At 37.8% G+C, this 10,925-nt stretch overlaps 1 protein-coding gene across 3 annotated transcripts in view; it reads left to right on the top strand.

The window, feature by feature from the left end:
* Positions 1-9,214: 9,214 nt before the first annotated feature.
* The window catches only part of LOC129721756 (microtubule-associated serine/threonine-protein kinase 3), a 50,133-nt gene continuing 48,422 nt past the window's right edge, over positions 9,215-10,925 (top strand). For 2 of the 3 annotated variants that reach the window (XM_055674678.1, XM_055674673.1), the window contains exons 1-2: positions 9,215-9,499; positions 9,580-9,724. The gene's annotated coding sequence lies outside the window, so the exon portion shown is untranslated. Of the gene's footprint in view, positions 9,525-9,579; positions 9,725-10,925 lie in introns of all 3 variants that reach the window. The other variant, XM_055674674.1, reaches the window with a different exon arrangement.

Here is a 10,925-nt window from a genome sequence, read left to right as displayed (position 1 = left end):
AAAATACGAAAGAGTACCCGAATCGAAAATGGAAATTATGTTGATATTGATGGTCCGGAACGTTGATTTAAATGGAACCCGATTTGAGTTGGAGATCCAGCAGAAGATTTCCACTTACTCGTATTCCAGCCCCGCGGCGAGCGGAAAATAAAAAATCTTTCCGTTGTGGCAGGAAGCAGCCAAATGATGGAGACGCGCGGTAGTTCAATTAATTTGACTCATTCACTACCAATGAATGGGGCTATAAATCAAGGAAACAGGGTTATTAATTAACATATGCTCGGGGTCGGGTGGTTTCGTGAAGCGATATTTTCTGGCGCCCTTCTATGTGAAGTGCTGATGCTCGCACTGCCGCCACCGCCGCCGAAACATGTGGGATCATATATCATAAAACTTCATCCTCACACGGTTTGACTCTCGGCGTGAGCAAGCATCAGACAGGTGATTGCATGGGAAGAGTAAAACGGTTTGGAAGAAAATTCATATGAACTTGGAGATGTAAATTTTACCCCCTTAATCCGGACATTGCGGCGCGATACTGCGAACGGTTTCAGTGATGATTACTGCGGATAAGCGCGATCTTTATCGTCGATGCCCACCATCCGAGCTTGAGTCCCTCGGAATGGCATATTGTAACTTTTGCGCTTGCAGAGTTCAATTAGTTCGCTCGAACGGAACAATTTTACACTCCACTGCGCTTGTTGTGTAACGAAAGTAGCAAGGATTAGCCGGTTCGCAATAAATGTTTTCGGCTGTAGTTAGCGAAATTATGGTGCCGCTGTATAGTGATGTTTCAAGGCAGTTTACTGTATACCGACAAAGATAGTACTATTTATTGAATTTTAGGAAACGAAACTACAGTGTGCATGCATTGAAGTGGAAAATGCCAAAGCAAGTTGAGCAGTCCTACAATCGATTGAAAAAAAATCGGTCATTCTTCACGACCAATCAAATTTTTAATTGGTGCCACTTACTATTTTAACCCAAGAAATTATCCTGAAAGGTCTGTTTCACTTCTCTAACGCAAAATTCAAAATAAACATAAAACTTTCCATTATTGGTCATGGGAAAATCACTGTATAGAGTCCTTAATGGAACAAAGACCTTACACACCACATTCATTTTTTACGATTGTAAAAAACTACAAATTACAAATATTTTGCATGGAACTATATTGAGTATAGCATATTAGCCAGTGTCAACAAGCAATACACTAAGGTCGTTTTTTATGCGGATTCCGAAATTCACGCGGTTTTTTTACGCGGATTCCGGAATTTACGCGTTTTTTACGCGAATTCCGGAATTTACGCGTTTTTTTTACGCGGCACGTATCCGCGCGTAAAAAGCGACTTTAGTGAACTCAGAAGGGGAGATAGACGGAGAGAATTTAATCTTTTCTACTTGGTTTGACGTTATTGCTCGCACACACGTGTGAAAACCGTAAACGCTAGCAAAAGTTGACTAGCGCTAGCTAGTTTACGTTTCTGCGTTTTTATAACCCAACAAATCCGACACCAGATAACATCAGATTACCAAAGAATTGATAAAGTCGACATTCAGAGATTTAAAAGTCCCAGTAAGTCAACTCTATTCAAAAAATTATTTTATTTTATAAGACCAAATCTCGAATAAACATATTGCGTACACACTAAAATAACTTTCATAATTTTTTATTTGGTTTTACTCTTGTGCTATTCAAAACAAGTATCCCTTTTTATTATGAACATTCTTCAAACCATCAATTCATTTTTTTATTAAGATTTTTTATTTGATTTATGAAAATAAACATTTTTTCATTATTTTCATTCCAAATTTTCTACACGATCAAATTTCTTTTGCACTTCAATTGTAATAAAACCAAATAAAATATCTTGTCCTAAACAAAAATACAACCGGCACAAAAAGAGTTTCAGTATGAATCAATCTATACGGAGTTATAATGTAGATCTCCATTAACGAGCGAGTGCCATTTGAATTGGTATTCCGTACTTTTTATAACGTAGAAAGGCATTCTTAGCCGAAAACTGTCAAAACTTGTGAAAAAATACTTAAAAAGTCTACCGAAAGCAATACCATGCTACTGCTACATTGTTTTTAATTATTATACGTCATGAATGTGAACAAACAAAGGCTCTTTCAACCATCTTCCCTACATGTTTAGAAGCCATTGTGCAAACCTGTGTTACACCATAGACTAAGGAAACAATCAATGATCTAAGGTTTCATCTTGGTTACTCTTCTGCTAGGCCAGTGCCAAATGGCAATACTCAAAGGGAGAGATAGTCGGAGAGAATATTGTGAGCCAAACGAACTATCTACATCTAATCCAAAATGAATGAAGAATGCTTCGAAATTGCATTATCACAGTGTTTCACAAACCTTAGTTAGTCAACATTGTCCTTTAAGAAGAGATCAGGCCCCCTGACATGTGAAACCCAGTTACCAAATTGGTGTTTTTTCATCGCCTATCTCTCTCTCTATCTCACTCTCTCTCTCTATCTCTATCTCTAACACTCTCACCTTCTCTAACTCTCTCTCATTCTCTCTAACTCTCTCTCACTCTCTCTAACTCTCTCTCACTCTCTCTCACTCTCTCTAACTCTCTCTCTCTCTAACTCTCTCTCTCTCTCTAACTCTCTCTCTCTCTAACTCTCTCTCTCTCTCTAACTCTCTCTCTCTCTATAACTCTCTCTCTCTCTAACTCTCTCTCTCTCTTTCTATCTCTCTCTAACTCTCTCTCTTTCTATCTCTCTCTTTAACTCTCTCTCTCTTACTCTCTCTCTCTCTCTCTTGCTCTCTCTTTCTCTCTCTTTCTCTCTCTCTCTTCCTCTCTCTCTTTCTCTTTCTCTCTCTCGTTCTCTCTCTCTTTTTCTCTCTCTCTTTCTCTCTCTCTAACTCTCTCTCTCTCTCTCTCATTTTTTAGTTGGTTTGCCCTTAACCCTCTAGTGCCCAACTTAATTTTCAGGCGGACTCCGAAAAAATCACTATAATTTTTTATAAACATTTTTTAAATAATGATTGAAGCTTTTTAAAGGTTCAACTGAAGACAGTCTGAAGGCGGCACTGGGCACTAGAGCGTTAAACAACTAAATAAAACAGAGTAATCGTCTCATAATTGCCTTCAACTTATTTTCGATGCCATGATGAATTCATCATTGACATGCGAAATTTTGAAGTTCACACCACATACATAAGACATACGTAACACTGGCTTTTTTTCTGGTACACGTTGCCCCATAGTACTCCGTACCTCATGCTGTCCAACTGCTCGACAAATAATGAACAAAATGAATTTTCTTTTTTTGGCTTTATCGAGCTTTATCGAGTAGGAACGAGACAAATGCAGGGCTGCGCAGGTGCACTGTTCAAAAAACAACTCAAACAGTGATTTTATTCAGAGCGTGGTATCATTCGAGTAGTTCATTTTGAACCAACTTGTTTGGGAGATTTCTCCCTGTGCTGTAGCCTCAAGGTTTGGGCACAGACAGAGGTTCAAGCAAGAACAACATTGATCGAGCATTCCATGTAAATATTCAAAAAGAAATTCGTTTTAAACCACTTGTACACTAGCGGCGCATGGTGACCTTTTTTTCACAACAGCATGGTAACCTTGTTGCTACAATAATTTTTTTCGCAAGTGTACAAATCTGGTATCACTGGTAACTTTATCTGGTTATGTATTGTACACGCTGCTTTATTTTAACTCTAATCTGATTAGGATCTACTCAGTTTGCTATTCTTATGCAAAATGTCCAAAAAGTGAGTAATCGAGTACTGGACAATTGAGTAACATTAACCCAAATTTTCATAATTACCATGTTTACTCAGTTTTGAGTTATTATCCATGATGTTTACCCACCCCTGAGTATATGTATATGTCAAAAGTTTTCAACAGCAATATTATCGGTTTCCGAAGAACGATTGTTGTCGCTTTTTATTCGTTGGCTAGCAGTAAGTATCTGATCTGTCATTAAATCAATAATTTCTCAATCAATTAATAATTTCAGCCCAACATCAGTATTGCAGAGGGTTTGAAAACACCTAAAAGATCTCTTCAAAATGAACAACCGCATGTTGTATGTTTTAAGATGCCGTTTAAAGCCGTACTTTTATTCGTGATAACAAACGGAAAGATTTGTATTGATGTACAGTGCTCAACAATTGATGCAATTTAACTCCTTCGCAGTATTAGGTGACGAATGATGACGGATTATCTGGCACAAAAAAGTCACATTTCACGGGCAACTGTCAACCGGTTGGGTGCCGCATTCAATGAAGACACGGGAATGATTTAGTAAATTTTCTAATGTTTCGATGAAAAAAAAAATCTGTGTTTTTGATTGTTCTGAATTTATTTTATTTATTGAGTCAGATTTACAAATAACAGAAATCATTAAATTTCCGTATTTACGCAAACTGGGTAACTTGTACTCATTTTCGTTAATTTCTGGTTTGCATGAACAGAGTAGATTCTACTCAGTTTTTGACGTATGACGCCCTTACTCAGAAGTGAGTAACCGTAAAAGTACCCTAATTAGTGATCCTCCACTTTTTTAAAAAGTGGGTGATATCTAACTCACTTTGGAGTAACAAAAAATGAGCGTGTAGTACTACAAAATTTACACAAGTTTGAACCTCAGCTTGGACGTCTGTCTGCGGTTCAAATGTCCGCTTTGACGAGCGAATGGTCACGTCCGAATCTTAGTAGAATTAGACCGTTCGACCGTTCGTCAGACCAGATGCGAGTTTAACGCATGGGTTTATTTCCAAGCTCCCCCAAACTTCCCATTTTGACCCTTCCGTCATGTTAAATTAAAAAAAAAGTCAGATCCGGCAAACGGTTGAATGAGTACACTCCTTCCCAGGCAGAGGTTTTTAGCAACAACGATTACAACACTTCCTTTCTTCCTTCCCTAACCGTTCGTAAGAACGTAGCCGGCGCCGTTATCGATCTATGCAGAGCGAAAGTTACTGAATTGTTGTACCATGAAGATAGTAAATTCATCCCAAATTTGGTTGGTCAGTTTCTTATGCTGTATTTTCTAAGCAAAACGTGATTTTGAAAAAAAATTCTGTCGTTTTCACTTAATTTTTATATCACGAATTAAAACTGCTCAAAAACTGCTCGAAATCGCTACAATGACAGTTCACCCACATATATAAGACATACGTAACACTCAGGAAGAAATCTTCCAAAAAAGTTGGTACAAAATGAACTACTCGAAAGTACAAAACCTCTGTTTGAGTAGTTTATGGAGGTTGTGTACCTGCGCAGCCCTGCATTTGTCTCGTTCCCACTCGAAAAATGCAGCATTGATTTTGTAAACAACTTTTTGACAGTTTCTTAAGGGATTTTGTTATGGGCTCGAGTAGAGCCGCGATGAAGAAAATTCATTCCGTTCATTTTCGTCGAGCAGTTCATACTGGTGTTGGTACCGGGTGATGTGGGGCAAAGAGTACCGAAAAAAATCGCCAGTGTTACGTATGTCTAAGTATGTGGTTCACCAGTATACATAAGACAAACGTAGCACTGGCGTTTTTTTTCTCTGGTACGGGCAACGTGTACTCCGTAGTAGTCCGTATCCCGCCTTGTCCAACTGCTCGACAAATAATGAACAAAATAAATTTTCTTTTTCTCCATAACCATAAGGAACGGTCAAAAAGTTCTTTACAATATCAATGCAGTGTTTTTCGAATGAGAACGAGACAAATGCGGGTCTGCGCAGGTACACCGCCTTCATAAACTACTCAAACAGTGATTTTATTCAGATTATGGTCACATACATAAAGCCTGTAGTACACTCTTTGTCTAATGTTCAAATATTTACACTGACATAATGGTCAAATTTATTTGACATCATGGTTGTTGTGTGCCCGTGTTTGCCCCATGTCAAAATTGGAGAGTGACAAACAATTATCTTTGACCAAATTTTTATCTATCAAAGAGTGCCAAATATTTGACGCTAGGTCAAAGAGTGTAATACAGCCTGACATACGTAACACTCAGGAAGAAATCTTCCAAAAAATTTGGTACAAAATAAACTGCTCGAATGGTACCACCTCTGAATGAAATCACTGTTTGAGTCTTGTTCCCACTCGAAAAATGCTGCATTGATTTTGTAAAGAACTTTTTGACAGTTCCTCATGGGATTTTCGTTGGGGCTCGATAAAGCCGAGAAAAAGAGAGATCATTTTGTTCATCATTTGTCGAGCAGTTGGACAGGACGAGGTACGGAGTACTATGGGGCAACGTGTACCAGAAAAAAAGCCAGTGTTACGTATGTCTTATGTATGTGGTATGGTACCATTCGAGTAGTTCATTTTGTACCAAATTTTTTGGAAGATTTATTCCTGAGAGTTACGTATGTCATATGTATGTGTTTCGCCCATATACCATTGTAGCGATTTGGAGCGATTTTTATTTTTCATTTAAAAATCGAAGGACAATGATATAAGGTTTTAAAAAATCACGTTTTGCTCAGAAAATTACACTCTGTTACCTGGTATATAAAAATCAGAAATCCGTGAGTAGCTAAACAACCCAATTAGCGATCATACGGTAGTTTGTTGTGTAACTTCATTAGCTCAAATCCATCACGGAGGAGCAACTACGAAATAGGCGATCGATCAAGCTCAAGTAAAAGCTCCCCAACAAGCAATTTGATTGTATAACGAAAATTCGGAAATCATCATATTCATATAGGACTTTTAAATTTAAAAAAGCAATAATAAACATGAAATTTGGATTTAACTTAAAAAGGAATAAAAAGGTTAATTAATTGAGCACTGAAATTATTTTTACGGTTTTTCTAACTTTTATAAAGCTGGGAAATTATTTTAATCTCACAATTTAAATTCAAACAAAATGTATTGTAAACAAAAATATTTGTAGAGAAGTAGGTGTGTATTGTTTTCTTACACACTTAATTTATATCGGCAAACTTCCCAATAGCTGATCGTGCTCGGCGAAGCTTCAAACAAAAGTCAGCAATATATTTCGACGAACATTCAGCAAATATATCGATTGTTGCCGAAGTTCTTGAAAATTCTGCCGAAAACTTGTAAAACATTTCGCTGAATTTATCAGCTGTTGAGTTCTCGGCAGTAAAATCTAAGTGTGTATATGAGAGGAATCGTCATGTTTTAAAAGTTGTATGAATCAAATTACATTAATGTTCAATTGTCTCAAAAAATATTCAGTGAAATCAAATCATAATATCTACCGGTTAATCAACCGACTATTAGACTTTTAATTTTTCACACGAGCTCTAACATCTTCGAAATTATTAGCGAATTCTTTTATTCCATTAGGTCAGTGCAAATCTGCGAAGGAATAAAGGAACGACATCGCGATTTACGACGCAAGTAAGAAAAAGATGCCAGATAATTGTTTACGAACTTAGCACATGTGATGGTGGGTTAAAACTGGCACTGTAAACGCTTCGAGCAGCACGCCATGTCAATACTGGGTCAAAATCAAGTTTGCCTCCAGGTCAAAACGAGGTGAGGTGAGAATAAAAGAAATTCAGAAATTCAGTCAAGACACCAACATTGCCAGTATGCCAGATAAAACTGGATTTTGCCAGGTTTCTGTTTGCGCGCCAGACAAACAAGTAAACCTTAGAATCTGCATCAGAAAATAAGAGGGATATGTGTCAGGTTTCATCCGCGTCGTCTCGCAAAAAGGTCATCATTGCGTCACGGGCGGTGGTCGGCCCCTACCCGAAAAAATATAACAAACCTTAAAAGTTGCTGTAATTGTACATAGTTTTACCACATACATAAGACATACGTAACACTAACAGAAATCTTCCAAAAAAGTTGGTACAAAATGAACTACTCGAATGGTACCACACTCTGAATTAAATCACTCTTTGAGTTGTTTTTGAAGGCAGTGTACCTGCGCAGCCCTGCATTTGTCTCGTTCCTACTCGAAAAATGCTGCATTGATTTTGTAAATAACTTTTTGACAGTTCCTTATGGGATTTTCTTTGGGGCTCGATGAAGCCGAGAAAAAAAATTATTTTGTTCATTATATATCGAGCAGTTTGACAGGGCGAGGTACGGAGTACTATGGGGCAACATGTACCAGAAAAAAACGCCAGTGTTACGTATGTCTTATGTATGTGGTTTTACCATAATTTAACTATGTTTTTCATTGCAAATACATCATTTTTACATTAAATATCATTGTCCAGAACAATAAAAAACATTGATTTGCCATTTTCACCCTGGAAAAGGGGTGTCGTTATGTATCTTAACAGCATTTTTCCAGACACTTCTCCCATACATTTAGAAGTCACTTACAATGTTTTTCAGGGTAAAATTATTGTCGGTGGTAGATTCAACAACAAAAAACATTGTTAAAATATGGTAATAACAGAAAACGTTCGCAAGCTTACAGTAAACATATCATGTTTTTTATGGTTACAAAAAAAAATATTGTGTTTTAACTGTTCTCACCACAAAATACATCGTAAATTTTTTTTCGGGTACCTACACCCGGCGAAAGCAAAACAAAAGGTCTTCACTTTAAATTTTGTTGGGAGTTTTATACGACAATGAGTGCCAGATTTTTGCTAGACTTTTTATTCTCATTTTAGCAGACTTTATTTGAAACTAAGTGTCAACGCTGCATTGCATGACACATGAACCAGCGTTATATTTTCAAAAGATCAGCAGCAGAAATGTCATTGGGTTGTTGGGTAACAAACGGTTTGCTGATGGTTATATATCAGCTAAGTGTAATTTTCTAGACAAAATTTGATTTTTGAAACAATCATATCGTTGTCCTTCGGTTTTTAAATCACGAATTAAAACTGATTGAAATTTACTCGAAATCCATTGAATGACAGTTCCTCCATATAATCTGCCATTCGACAAATTCCGAGCGATTTTTAATGTTTTGCTCAGAAAATTACAGTATTTTACCTGATATATATAAAAATAAAAAATTCGTATACAGCTAAACAACTTTTAGAAGCATATTTGTTTCCTTACTGTATACAAGCAATCATACAAAAACTTTTAAAATTAATAAAACAGCACATGAAGATGATCACAACGGCAAATGAATCGTTCCCAACGTACCTATTCAAACGCAAACAAGAGCCCCCACCATGCAAACGACGCCACTGCGCACGAGCGGCGACAGCTGTCAAACCACACTCACCGGCGCATTTCAGGCACGGTTTTTGCACAAATCACGAGAGAGAGAAAATTCATCGCTAAGCTGCGAAGCTGTCGAGCGTTTCGAAGCAAGTTGCATCTAGGTTTAGCAAAATACTTTCAATAGCCACACAGTATGGCTGATATTGAAAAGCAAAATTAACTGCTAAATGTTGCGAAATGTGGTTGAAAATTTATGGTGTAAGTTCATCTAATCGCTCGTTTGACGGAAACATTCAAGTGTTGTACGGTGGTGAATCGGTGGTTCGGTTTTGCGTGTGAGTTTCGGAGGAAAAATCGATTTCCATCACCTTCGTCGTTCAACAGAAAAGTGAGAGTTTTCTGCATCCGTAGCTGTCAGCGAGATTTTCTGGAAGCAAATATTGATACTAATGTGCTTGTCCAATTTAGGTATTTGCTAGTGCAGCAAACAGCTGGATAATTTAGTCGTCGGGCTGCGAAAACGGGAAGTTTCCTCCCTACGCCTTATCCGGATCCCACTAGGAGCTGCTGGCAGAATTGTGTTTACCATCCGCCTACCCCTCCAGTGCTCGAGGTAAGTGCAACGGAAGCGTGCAATTAGAATGCACTTTTGCCTTTTTATTGCAGTTTGTATATATATAGATATAGCGTAATATTGCTATCGTTCCTCAGAACCAGAAAAGACTGACAAACTCTAGTAGGATTTTCCATTCGACAGGCAGTCTAATACACTGTCTACTTTTTTTATCTCCCTGAAGGTCCCTATCTTGCGCGATTGTGTGCTCTGAACTTTTTTTTCTTCGCGACGAGATTGTGTTTTCTGCACAGCGAGCGAGATTGGACGATGTGTTGGTCATGATTTCATCGCAGAAAGTTTTCAGTGCTGGTGAACGAATTATGTTCATCAACAACTCGTTCAATATAAGAAAAACTGTGCGACTTTTCGACAATGATTCCTATTTTTTTCAGTCCTGGTAAAAGTTAAGGAAACTTCAACCGTTTACTCTCTCCTTACACGAAGCCTATGATAGAGAACAAATCCAAATAATCGTTTCCAACGAAAGTGCTAAAAAAAATTGTCCATATCTTAGCCTGAATTAGTGTGTGCATTCATAAGAAATATAGAGCCGCGCTTTCCGGGTCAATTTTTGCAACATTTGTTGAAAGAACTAGAAACAAGTTTTTAAACTGTTTCTTGCTTTCGCGTTGGTTCGAAAAACCAGAAAAATTGCATGTCATAATTAGTCCTTTTTACTGTTTTGGCAAGTTAATGCCAAACAATAGAACATTAAGTTGCTTATTCATTCAGTAAACTTTTATACAAAACTTTCAACAATGAAACTAACCTTTTAAATGTGACTCGTATAACTCGAAACCAGTCTTAATCTGCCCATTGGTGCGCTGGGGCACCAATGCACAATAGTCCAGAAACCAAATTTAGGAAAAAAAATTGATCTACCCGTTATCCTCCTTGTGCACTCGTTAAACATGTTTTTCATCACCCGGCCCCGCTTATGGCAGTCCATTAGAGAGTCTCTCGCAACACGACTTCGGCACCGACAACCGTTTACTACGATTTTGTCCGCGCCGATTTCGATAATATTAACGTATTTCTAGCTGGAATGGATTGGGATGCTGTCTTGGACACGAACGACGTAAATACTGCCGCCTAAACTCTCTCCCACATTTTAAATTACGCCATAGATCGACACGTCCCAAAAAAGACCATCTCTGTCCAACAGAAATTTCCCTGGTTGAACCCCACATTACGACGC

Source organism: Wyeomyia smithii, chromosome 2, assembly GCF_029784165.1.
Source record: "Wyeomyia smithii strain HCP4-BCI-WySm-NY-G18 chromosome 2, ASM2978416v1, whole genome shotgun sequence".
Taxonomy (NCBI): domain Eukaryota; kingdom Metazoa; phylum Arthropoda; class Insecta; order Diptera; family Culicidae; genus Wyeomyia; species Wyeomyia smithii.
Note: the sequence above shows the minus strand (reverse complement) of the source record. Positions and strands in the feature narration are given on the sequence as shown.